This window comes from Zalophus californianus, chromosome 2, assembly GCF_009762305.2.
Source record: "Zalophus californianus isolate mZalCal1 chromosome 2, mZalCal1.pri.v2, whole genome shotgun sequence".
NCBI lineage: Eukaryota > Metazoa > Chordata > Mammalia > Carnivora > Otariidae > Zalophus > Zalophus californianus.
In genome coordinates this window covers 120,325,647-120,337,917 of record NC_045596.1, presented here as the reverse complement: position 1 = coordinate 120,337,917, position 12,271 = coordinate 120,325,647, and the positions used below count along the sequence as shown (strand labels likewise).

Genomic DNA, 12,271 nt, shown 5'->3' with positions numbered 1-12,271 from the left:
AATTACCAATATTAAGTATATGCATCATAGTTTTACCTTTCCTTTCTCTGGCTACATTCCAAGACAACTGATGTAGATTTTGAAGATGATTTTAGTTAAAAGACTAGAAGGCAATACATATTTGGATGCCTAAAGGCGATCGAAGAAAAATGGCAGGATAAGTCTCTAAACCACTAAAAATTGTGATTATTGTTGAGAATCTATTCCTGGGACTTTTTCCTGCCTTTTGAATTTCAGTACTCTGAAATATAATCCGTGTATCTCAAGTCTGCCAGCGCTCATCGATGAAAGAAAGGATTTCATAAATCTGTGTTAATTAACTACATTGTACTGAAACAAAAAAACTTTCCATACACCTAAACACCCAAAGAGTTGTTTTTTAACTAGTGGTGTTTGAGGTGTGCTGCTCTCACTGCCCCTTTATATCCATTTTTATCCCCCCCACCTTTTTTTTTCATCAGGGTTACACTCTGACAGCTGTTTTCTTCTGAGTATCTGACGGAGAAAAGCTATGCCTGTTGGGGTCTTACATTTGCTAGATAGTCTAATTAATAATTAGGAGTCAACAATGATGAGCAAGATTGTTTTATTTACACCAGTTTGAAGAATACTTTGTGTATAAACTAAGCAATTCTTTCTGAATATTTTATCTGACAGCTTGCATGCAATTTCAATGCAGGGTCCTGCAGAGTGTTTAGTGACTGAGGACCAGCTGAAGACCTAGCTCAGTCCTTCGTAGTTGGCATGCCCTGGGATCAAGAGAGGATGTAGGTAACACTGTCTTTGGGGTGATCCGTGGTGGACGTTTTGAGGGCAGCTGTCCCGCAGCCTGCGGGCCCTGGACCGCCTCCTGTGGAAGCCTGAGCCGGCTGTCTTTCTCCCTTTGTCTCATAACCATGTCCACCAACGAGAATGCTAATTCACCAATCGCCCGCCTTAACAGATTCAAGAACAAGGGGAAAGACAGTACAGAAATGAGGCAGCGCCAAATAGAAGTTAATGTGGAGCTGAGGAAAGCTAAGAAGGATGACCAGATGCTGAAAAGGAGAAATGTAAGCTCATTTCCTGATGATGCTACCACTCCACTACGGAAAACCGCAACAACCAGGGCACTGTAAATTGGTCTGTTGATGACATTGTCAAAGGCATAAATAGCAATAATTTGGAAAGTCAGCTCCAGGCTACTCAAGCTGCTAGGAAACTGCTTTCTAGGGAAAAACAGCCCCCCATAGACAACATAATCCGGGCTGGTTTGATTCCAGAATTTGTGTCCTTGGGCAGAACTGATTGTAGTCCCGTTGAGTTTGAATCTGCTTGGGCTCTCACTAACATTGCTTCTGGGACGTCAGAACAGACCAAGGCTATGGTAGATGGAGGTGCTATCCCAGCATTCACTTCTCTGTTGGCATCTTCCCATGCCCACATCAGTGAACAAGCTGTATGGGCTCTAGGAAACATTGCAGGTGATGGTTCAGTTTTTCGAGACTTGGTTATCAAGTATGGTGCAGTTGACCCACTATTGGCTCTCCTTGCAGTTCCTGATATGTCATCTTTAGCATGTGGTTACTTACGTAACCTTACTTGGACACTTTCAAAACTTTGTCGCAACAGGAATCCTGCACCCCCATTAGATGCTGTAGAGCAGATTCTTCCTACCTTAGTTCGTCTCCTGCATCATGATGATCCAGAAGTATTGGCAGATACCTGCTGGGCCATTTCCTACCTTACTGATGGTCCAAATGAACGGACTGAAATGGTTGTGAAAACAGGAGTTGTGCCCCAGCTTGGGAAGCTTCTAGGAGCTACTGAATTGCCCATTGTGACTCCTGCACTAAGAGCCCTAGGAAATATTGTCACTGGGACAGATGAACAGACTCAGGTTGTAATAGATGCAGGAGCACTTGCTGTTTTTCCCAGACTCCCGATGAACCCCAAAACTAATATTCAGAAGGAAGCTATGCGGACAATGTCAAACATCACAGCTGGTCGCCAGGACCAGATACAGCAAGTTGTGAATCATGGATGAGTCCCATTTCTCGTCGGGGTTCTCTCTAAGGCAGACTTTAAGAGACAAAAGGAAGCTGGGCTATGTATGACCAACTATACAAGTGGTGGGACAGTTGAACAGATTGTATACCTCGTTCATCGTGGCATAATATAACCATTGATGAACCTCTTAACTGCAAAAGACCCAAAATTATTCTGGTTATTCTGGATGCCATTTCAAACATCTTCCAGGAGGCTGAGAAACTAGGTGAAACTGAGAAACTTAGTATAATAATTGAAGAATGTGGAGGTTTAGACAAAATTGAAGCTCTACAAAACCATGAAAATGAGTCTATGTACAAAGCTTCATTAAACTTGATTGAGAAGTATTTCTCTGTAGAGGAAGAGGAAGATCAGAATGTTGTGCCAGAAACTACCTCTGAAGGCTATACGTTCCAAGTTCATACGTTTTAGATTGTACAGCTGAGGCAGAAAGTTGTTTGTTGTGTACTCTGTTTGGTAGAAGTTTGTCTTACCATTTCTCTACTAAGAACTCTTTTTAAATGTGTTTTGTTATTGTAGCACTTTTTACAACGAAACTCTACTTGACCAGTTCCAAACTGTACAACCTGTATGAAGCTCTTCCTCTCAGCTGGTTTCTTCTTTCTATGTGGAAACTCCTCTCTTGCAGTGTCCTGTAAATAAAGATTAAATTCCACTCTTAAAAAGAGAGAGAGAGAGAGAGAGAGGTTGTAGGTAACAGTACTCTGCATTGTGTGGGCTCACAATTCCTGCTTTCCAAAAATTGACTTATCCTTTATTTTCTCAGCATGCATGTACAAGATTCTAATCTGAGCCCTAGTAATAGGGTATTATTTTTTACCTTGCTCTGGTTTCAAGTCAATCAAGAACTCTATTCATTCTTATTATATTTGGCTTAGCTCTGAAGGAGATTAGAAAACCCTTTCTAACATAACCTCTCACTTTAAAAAAATCTACAATCCAGTTTGGGGGAAAAGACCCTTATATGTAAATAGAATCACTGTACTGTTGTATATATTTTATTGATATTAGTACTAATTGCTTAAAGTTATTGAGCAGTTTTTATGGACTCTGTGCTAAGTGCTCTACATACTGTACCTTATTTAATCTTCATACTGACCTCTGAGATAGGTTTCATGATTATCCCCATTTTATAGGTGAGCAACCAAGACTTGTAAGAACAAATCTGCTTGAAGTAATTCCACTAATAAACACAAAGCAAAGGCCAGAACTTAGCATCTCTGACTCCTCTGCCCATACCCAGAGACCGGCAGGAGCAAGACAGAAGGTGATGAAAGAAATAAAAGATTTCAAGTCCAATACTCAAGGTCAAAACCCATTGTTTGGCTAGAAAAGGCAAGGCCAGGGCCAGGCCAATGTGAAGTGGGTCACTGTGATGAGACGTTTTGGTTAAAAAGACAACTGTTGAGGAGGCAGGACTGAGCCTGTCAGGGGGTCAGTTGGCCCTTGAAAATGTGGAAAGGAGGGAGAGAGAGGCCAGGGGCAGGCAGGGTCTGACACACCAAAACTATCTTTTCAGGATCCCTAGTGTTTGGCCAGTGCTAGCCTGATTGAGTACTCCATGAGAACCTAGTAGGCTAGGTATTCACTCAACCAATGAAATAGAGGGTTGTCATAATCCTAGATGGCAACCATTTAAGATCATGGCTATATCCAACTTTACAGGTTTTTCAAGACAGAAGATAGGCTTTTCCAGGCCCTGGTAAAGTGGACCATTTTCATAAACTGTTCTGGAGGAAATTGCAATGGGGAATCATAGGGCTGTGAGCCAGTTTCTTCTTTCTTTATCATCACTGACCTGAGTACCTCAAACCCTTGCTTACTCTCTCTTACACAGTGTTAGAGGCACCCCAAAAGGTGTAAATGTATTTTATGTTGCAGAATATTCTCTTATCTCTAAACTTTCCTTTAGAAAGCTATAGCTGGTTTTGCAAAGGAACATTCCCATCACTCCGAGGTTTGCACTTATTATACAATGCAAATGAGTGAGATCATTTAGACTAATGCATTTAATCCACTAATCCCAGTAATGCTCCTCTGAGCATGTTCAGGGTTTGAGAAGATATTTGTTCATTGCAAGGGATTATTCCTTATGACCTGTGCTTATTTGTAGACTGTGCTTCAGAGATGCCAAGACAGGTGGGGTTCATGGGGTAAGCCTACTACGATGTGAGAGATCCCTGGTAGGAGCTCCAGAGTCAAAGATGCTTATCTATGGGTGTCGCTGACAGTGGGAGCTCTTTCATTAGATGCAGAAAGATTTACTGCCAAATTCTGGAAAGCACTAGAGGAGAGAGGGAAAGAGAGAGACCCAGCCTAAGGAGTCACGGGGTATGCAAGCCATTCCTAGCCTACTGACTCAGTATTTGACTGGGGACAAGTGGCTTAACTGTACTCAGACTCTTCAACCTTAAAGTCAGAAGAAAATAGCAATTAATATGTTTCAGTGCCTTAGGCATCCCATCTAATAAGCTAGTTTTTTTCCCACCTAGAGAAGTAAAGTGACTTGTTCAAGGTCAAGAGTTCCTTAATGCCCAAGATTCCTGTCTTGCTACATGCTGCCCTGTTTCCTGTACTGTCACCATGGCACCGCTGCCAGCCCTTGTTGAGGGAAAGGTTTTGAAGCAGTGGAAGTTTGATTTTGCTGATTTCAGCATTTTAGTGTTATAGATCAATGTTTCTTTTTAAGGCAAATGTTAAAAATATATAAATAAGGAGGAGGAGTGTCAGAGGAGTAGAAGACCTAAATTTCGTCTGGTCCCAGGAATTCAGCTAGATAGGGATCAAACCATTCTGAACTCCTACAAACTCAACAGGAGATTGAAGAAAAGAATAGCAGCAACTCTCTGAACAGAAAAACGGCCACGTTCCGGAAGAATCATATTCTATCCCTTCATTGTAGTCAAACTTATTTTTGGTATATATATATAAGTTGTTCTGTCTTTAAAATTTTGGGATACAGTTTCTTCTAACAGACCAAAATATACCCTAAATCTCTAGTGTGTGGCTTTGTTCTAGTCTCCTGCCTGATCGCATTCTATCCCCCCCTTTTTTTTAATTTCTTTTCTTTCTTTTTTCAACCAACTTCTTATCTTATCAATTCCTTTTATAAAATCTATTATAATTTTCATCTTTACAGTCATATTTGATCCCTTCATCGTATTTACCCTTATTTTTGTACATATATAAGTTCTTCTTTAAAATTTGGGGAGGCGGCTTCTTCTAACAGACCAAAATACGCCCAAAATCTAGTGTGTGGACTGATCAATTCACCAGCCTGATCATATTTGATCATATTCTTTTTTTCTTTCTTTCCCTTTCTTTTCCCCTGGTTTTGGGTCTCTTCTGATTTTTTTAGTGTATATTTTTCTGGGGTTGTTACCCTGTTAGCATTTTGTTCTCTCATTCATCTATTCTTCTCTGGACAAAATGACAAGACTGAAAAACTCACCCCCCCAAAAAAGAAGAAGAGGCAGTACTGACTGCCAGGGACCTAATCAATATGGACATTAGTAAGATGTCAGAACTAGAGTTCAGAATGACGATTATAAAGATACTACCTGGGCTTGAAAAAAGCATGGAAGATACTAGAGAAAACCTTTCTGGAGAAATAAAAGAACTAAAATCTAACCAAGTTGAAATCAAAAAGGCTATTAAAGAGGTGCAATCAAAAATGGAGGCTCTAACTGCTAGGATAAATGAGGCAGAAAAGAGAATTAGTGATATAGAAGACCAAATGATGGAGAATAAAGAAGCTGAGAAAAAGAGAGATAAACAACTACTGGATCACGAGGGCAGAATTTGAGAGATAAGTGATACCATAAGATGAAACAATATTAGAATAATTGGGATGCCAGAAAAAGAAGAAAGAGAGAGAGGGGCAGAAGGTATGTTGGAGCAATTTTAGCAGAGAACTTCTGTAAATTGGGGAAGGGAACAGGCATCAAAATCCAGGAGGCACAGAGAACCCCCCTCAAAATCAAGAAAAATAGGTCAACACCCCAACGTCTAATAGTAAAACTTACAAGTCTCAGAGACAAAGAGAAAATCCTGAAAGCAGCTCAGGACAAGAGGTCTGTAACCTACAATGGTAGAAACATTAGATTGGCAGCAGACCTATCCACAGAGACCTGCAGGCCAGAAAGGACTGGCATAATATATTCAGAACACTAAATGAGAAAAATATGCAGCCAAGAATACTATACTATATCCAGCTAGGCTGTCACTGAAAACAGAAGGAGAGATAAAAAGCTTCCAGGACAAACAAAAACTAAAAGAATTTGCACACACAAAATAAGCCCTACAAGAAATATTGAAAGGGGTCCACTAAGCGAAGAGAGAGCCTAAAAGTAACACAGACCAGAAAGGAACACAACAATATACAGTAACAGTCACCTTACAGGCAATACAATGGCACTAAATTCATATCCTTCAATAGTTACCCCGAACGTAAATGGGCTAAATGTCCCAATCAAAAGACACAGGGTATCAGATTGGATAAAAAAACAAGACCCATTGATATGTTGTCTGCAAGAGACTCATTTTAGACCCAAAGACACCCCCAGATTGAAAGTGAGGGGGTGGAAAACAATTTACCATGCTAATGGACACCAAAAGAAAGCTGGGGTGGCAATCCTTATATCAAACAAATTAGATTTTAAACCAAAGACTATAATAAGAGATGAGGAAGGACACTATATCCTACTTAAAGGGTCTATCCGACAAGAAGATCTAACAATTGTAAATATCTATGCCCCTAACATGGGAACAGCCAATTATATAAGCCAATTAATAACAAAATCAAAGAATCACATCAACAACAATACAATACTAGTAGGAGATTTTAACACCCTCCTCACTGAAATGGACAGATCATCTAAGCAAAAGATCGACAAGGAAAGAAAGACTTTAGATGACACACTGGACCAAATGGACTTCACAGATATATTCAGAACATTCCATCCTAAAGCAACAGAATACACATTCTTCTCTAGCGCCCATGGAACATTCTCCAGAATAGATCACATCCTAGATCACAAATTAGGTCTCAACCGGTACCAAAGGTTGGGATCATTCCCTGCATATTTTCAGACCACAATGCTTTGAAACCAGAACTCAATCACAAGAGGAAAGTCGCAAAGAACTCAAATACATGGAGGCTAAAGAGCATCCTACTAAAGAATGAATGGGTCAACCAGGAAATTAAAGAAGAATTAAAAAACTTCATGGAAACAAATGAAAATGAAAACACAACTGTTCAAAATCTTTGGGATACAGCAAAGGCAGTCCTAAGAGGAAAGTCTATAGCAATACAAACCTTTCTCAAGAAACAAGAAAGGTCTCAAATACACAACCTAACCCTACACCTAAAGGAGCTGGAGAAAGAACAGCAAATAAGGCCTAAACCCAGCAGGAGAAGAGAAATAATAAAGATCAGAGCAGAAATCAATGAAATAGAAACCAAAAGAACATTAGAACAGATCAATGAAACTAGGAGCTGATGTATAAACTACCAAAACTGAACCAGGAAGAAATAGAAAACCTGAACAGACCCATAACCACTAAGGAAATTGAAGCAGTAATCAAAAATCTCCCAACAAACAAGAGCCCAGGACCAGATGGCTTCCCAGGAGAATTCTACCAAACATTTAAAGAAGAATTAATACCTATTCTTCTGAAACTGTTCCAAAAAATAGAAATGGAAGGAAAACTTCCAAACTCATTTTATGAGGCCAGCATTATCTTGATCCCAAAATCAGACAAAGACCCCATCAAAAAGGAGAATTACAGACCAATATCCCTGATGAACATGGATGCAAAAATTCTCACCAAAATACTAGGCAATAGAATCCAACAGTATATTAAAAGGATTATTCACCACAACCAAGTAGAATTTATTCCTGGGCTACAAGTTTGGTTCAACACCTGCAAATCAATCAATGTGATACAATACATTAATAAAAGAAAAAACAAGAAACATATGATCCTCTGAATAGATGCAGAAAAAGCATTTGACTAAGTACAGCATCCTTTCTTGATTAAAACTCTTCACAGTGTAGGGATAGAGGGTATATACCTCAATATCACAAAAGCCATCTATGAAAAACCCACAGCAAATATCATTCTCAATGGAGAAAAACTGAGAGCTTTCCCCCTAAGGTCAGGAACATGGCAGGGATGTCCACTCTCACCACTGCTATTCAACCTAGTAGTAGAAGTCCTAGCCACAGCAATCAGACAACAAAAAGAAATAAAAGGCATCCAAATCGGCAAAGAAGAAGTCAAACTCTCACTCTTTGCAGATGATATGATACTTTATGTGGAAAACCCAAAAGACTCCACCCTAAAACTGCTAGAACTCATACAGAAATTCAGTTAAGTGGCAGGATATAAAATCAATGCACAGAAATCAGTTGTATTTATGTACACCAACAACAAGACAGAAGAAAGAGAAATTAAGGAGTTGATTCTATTTACAATTGCTCCAAAAACCATAAGATACCTAGGAATAAACCTAACCAAAAAGGCAAAGGATCTGTACTCAGAAAACTATAAAATACTCATGAAAGAAATTGAGGAAGACACAAAGAAATGGAAAAACTTCCCATTCTCGTGTATTGGAAGAACAAATATTGTGAAGATGTCAATGCTACCTAGAGCAATCTACATATTTAAAGCAATCCCTGTCAAAATACCATCCACTGTTTTCAAAGAAATGGAACAAATAATCCTAAAATTTGTATGGAACTAGAAAACACCCCAAATACCCAGAGGAATGTTGAAAAAGAAAAGCAAAGCTGGTGGCATCACAATTCCGGACTTCCAGCTCTATTACAAAGCTGTGATCATCAAGACAGTATGGTACTGGCACAAAAACAGACACATAGATCAATGGAACAGAATAGAGAGCCCAGAAATGGACCCTTAACTCTGTGGTCAACTAATCTTTGACAAAGCAGGAAAGAATGTCCAATGGAAAAAAGACAGTCTCTTCAACAAATGGTGTTGGGAAAATTGGACAGCCACATGCTGAAGAATGAAACTGGACCATTTCCTTACACCGCACACAAAAATAGACTCAAAATGGATGAAAGACCTAAATGTGAGACAGGAGTCCATCAAAATCCTAGAGAAGAACACAGGCAGCAACCTCTTCTACCTTAGCTGCAGCAATTTCTTCCTAAAAACATTGCCAAAGGCAAGGGAAGCAAGGGCAAAAATGAATTATTGGGGTTTCATCAAGATAAAAAGATTTTGCACAACAAAGGAAACAGTCAACAAAACCAAAAGACAACGGACAGAATGGGAGAAGATATTTGCCAATGACATATCAGATAAAAGGGCTAGTATCCAAAATCTATAAAGAACTTATCAAACTCAACACCCAAAAAACAAATAATCCAATCAAGAAATGGGCAGAAGACATGAATAGACATTTTTCCCAAAGAAGACATCCAAATGGCCAACAGACACATGAAAAAATGCTCAACATCGCTCGGCATCAGGAAAATCCAGATCAAAACCTCAATGAGATACCACCTCACACCAGTCAGAATGGCTAAAATGAACAAGTCAGGAAACGACAGATGTTGGCGGGGATGCGGAGAAAGGGGAACCCTCCTACACTGTTGGTGGGAATGCAAGCTGGTGCAACCACTCTGGAAAACAGTATGGAGCTTCCTTAAAAGTTGACAATAGAGCTGCCTTATGACCCAGCAATTGCACTACTGGGTATTTAACCCAAAGATACAAATGTAGGGATCCAAAGGGTCACATGCACCCTGATGTTTATAGCAGCAGTGTCCACAATAGCCAAACTCTGGAAAGAGCCAAGATGTCCACCAACAGTTGAATGGATAAAGAAGATGTGGTATATATAATCAATGGAATATTGTGCAGCCATCAAAAAAAAAAACCCTCAAAATCTTGCCATTTGCAACGACATGGATGGAACTAGAGGGAATTATGCTAAGTGAAATAAGTCAATCAGAGAAATACATGTATCATATGATCTCACTGGTATGAGGAATTCTTAATCTCAGGAAACAAACCGAGGGTTGCTGGAGTGGTAGGAGTTGGGAGGGGTGGGGTGGCTGGGTGATAGACATTGGGGAGGGTATGTGCTATGGTGAGCACTGTGAATTGTGCAAGACTGATGAATCACAGAACTGTACCTCTGAAACTAATAATACATTATATGTAAAAAAAAAAAAAGAAGAAGAAGAAGATAGTAGGAAGGGAAAAATGAAGGGGGGGAAATCAGAGGGGGAGATGAACCATGAGAGGCTATGGACTCTGAGAAACAAACTGAGGGTTCTAAAGGAGAGGGGGTGCAGGGATGGGTTTGCCTGGTGATGGGTATTAAAGAGGGCACATATTGAATGGAGCACTGGGTGTTATATGCAAACAATGAATCATGGAACACTACATTAAAATAAATAAATAAATAAATAAATAAATAAATAAATAGAAAGGAAAAAATATATATATATAAATAAGCTGTTTCAGGCTTGCAAGTAAGCTTTGTAAACTTGAATTTCAGTCTTTAGAAGTTGACTCGGGCTGGATTTACGCAAACCTTTGTTCCAACTCTAAAGGAAAATGGCTTCCAAATGTTAGTCTCCCGACACTCGTGCTTCACACTGGCCAAAATTTCCTGGGATTTCAAAGATCCCTTCAGCTCTGAAGCAGAGAACAGTGCCCTAAATATAAAAAGCTCACATTAGGTTCTCAAAGACCGTTTGTCCATTTACTATAAATCACTTTGTAAGTCAAGATTGTCTTGATGGTTTAGACATGTAGCTATCAGTGTATTTCCATCAAGTAGGAGTATGAATCTATCTTTTATATCCTTAAAACCAAATACACTTTTCTGTTCCTTGCTGGTATAAGATCTGGCAGGCATCATTTTCCAAGAGTCTGGTATTGTCTACATTAATGATCTGTAGAGGAAGTTTACTCCTCCTCTTGGTAATTTCCACAAGCTTGGGGGGCAACTTCTTGTCCACTTTGCTGTCTAAACTAACTGCCTTGCCTCTGACTTGATATAGAATCCGATCAGTAGCACTCTCAACACTTAGGGTTTCAGTCCTCAAAACAATGCCTGCCCACTTCTTCAGTTAATATTAGGCTCACAGGCACTTGCCATTGATACCAATCCTTTGGCTACAGGCTTCAAAATTTCCATCTTTTTCTCTGTAGTGAATATGATCAGTTGCTTCTTCCTTCATACAGAATCTTAGTTGCCCCTCAGTAATCACTTCTATATCTTCCAGGAAGCTGATTTCTTGCCTTCAAACTTTCCAATTGATGTGACTGATTCAGAAATAGGGGTGGACATAAAGCACAGAAGTATGAGCCAAGTAACTACATTATAGGGTAGCTCAAAACTCAAGTTGAACATCTGCATGACTATTAGCAGCATCTATACTGATCAATATTAACTTAACATCATCTTTCTCTAGAGAAGCTTTTGATTGGAAGTTCCTAAGAAGGGGCTGCTATATACAGTTCTTAGCCAGTCTGTGAGTTTTCATGGGGGAATTCAAAGGATTTTTTTTACCCTCAGGTAACTAACTTTTCTCAAATAGATTTATATCTCTTATCTGTGGAGTAAGGAAGATGAAAAGAAAACTATTTGATCATATGTGGTATGAGGTTAGCAGGAGGAATTGCACTATAGATTCTGATATACCTTAAAGGGTAGGGGTTCCTATATCTTAAAATTGCTGGCATATTCCCATATATTGTGTCGATTAGATTGAAGAAGATGCAAAAAATGTTAATTGTAGAAAACGAAATAATGAGAGAGAGAAAAATGTATATATACAGCGAAATTATTAGTAGTAAAATTATCAGAGAAGAGCAATAGTATTTTTGTTTATTTGTTTTGCTTTGTTGCATGTTTGCTGGAATAGCTTTTTAAATGTTAAATATATGGAATAAAAAAATAAATATATAGAATAAAATTTGATAATATTAACTGGCTCCTCTCCTCCCTCCCTCACACAATTTCCCTCATCCCTTTGGTCCTTCACCCCTTCACATAGTTAAGTTTATCTGTAGATATTTTTTATATGAGGGAAGGAATGTGACAACAAAAGGCAGTGTTCTTTCTGCCTCTTTCTGGCTTTTGAGTTTCAAAACACTCAAGAGCTCAATGAATGGAAAGGACTCATGGTGTGGATAAAATATTTTAGAAAAGACTTCATGAGTCAGAGCA

General features: G+C 39.1%; 1 pseudogene; it reads left to right on the top strand.

Annotated features, from left to right (window-relative positions):
* Positions 1-896: 896 nt before the first annotated feature.
* On the top strand, positions 897-2,460 carry LOC113925477 (annotated as a pseudogene).
* Positions 2,461-12,271: the final 9,811 nt, after the last annotated feature.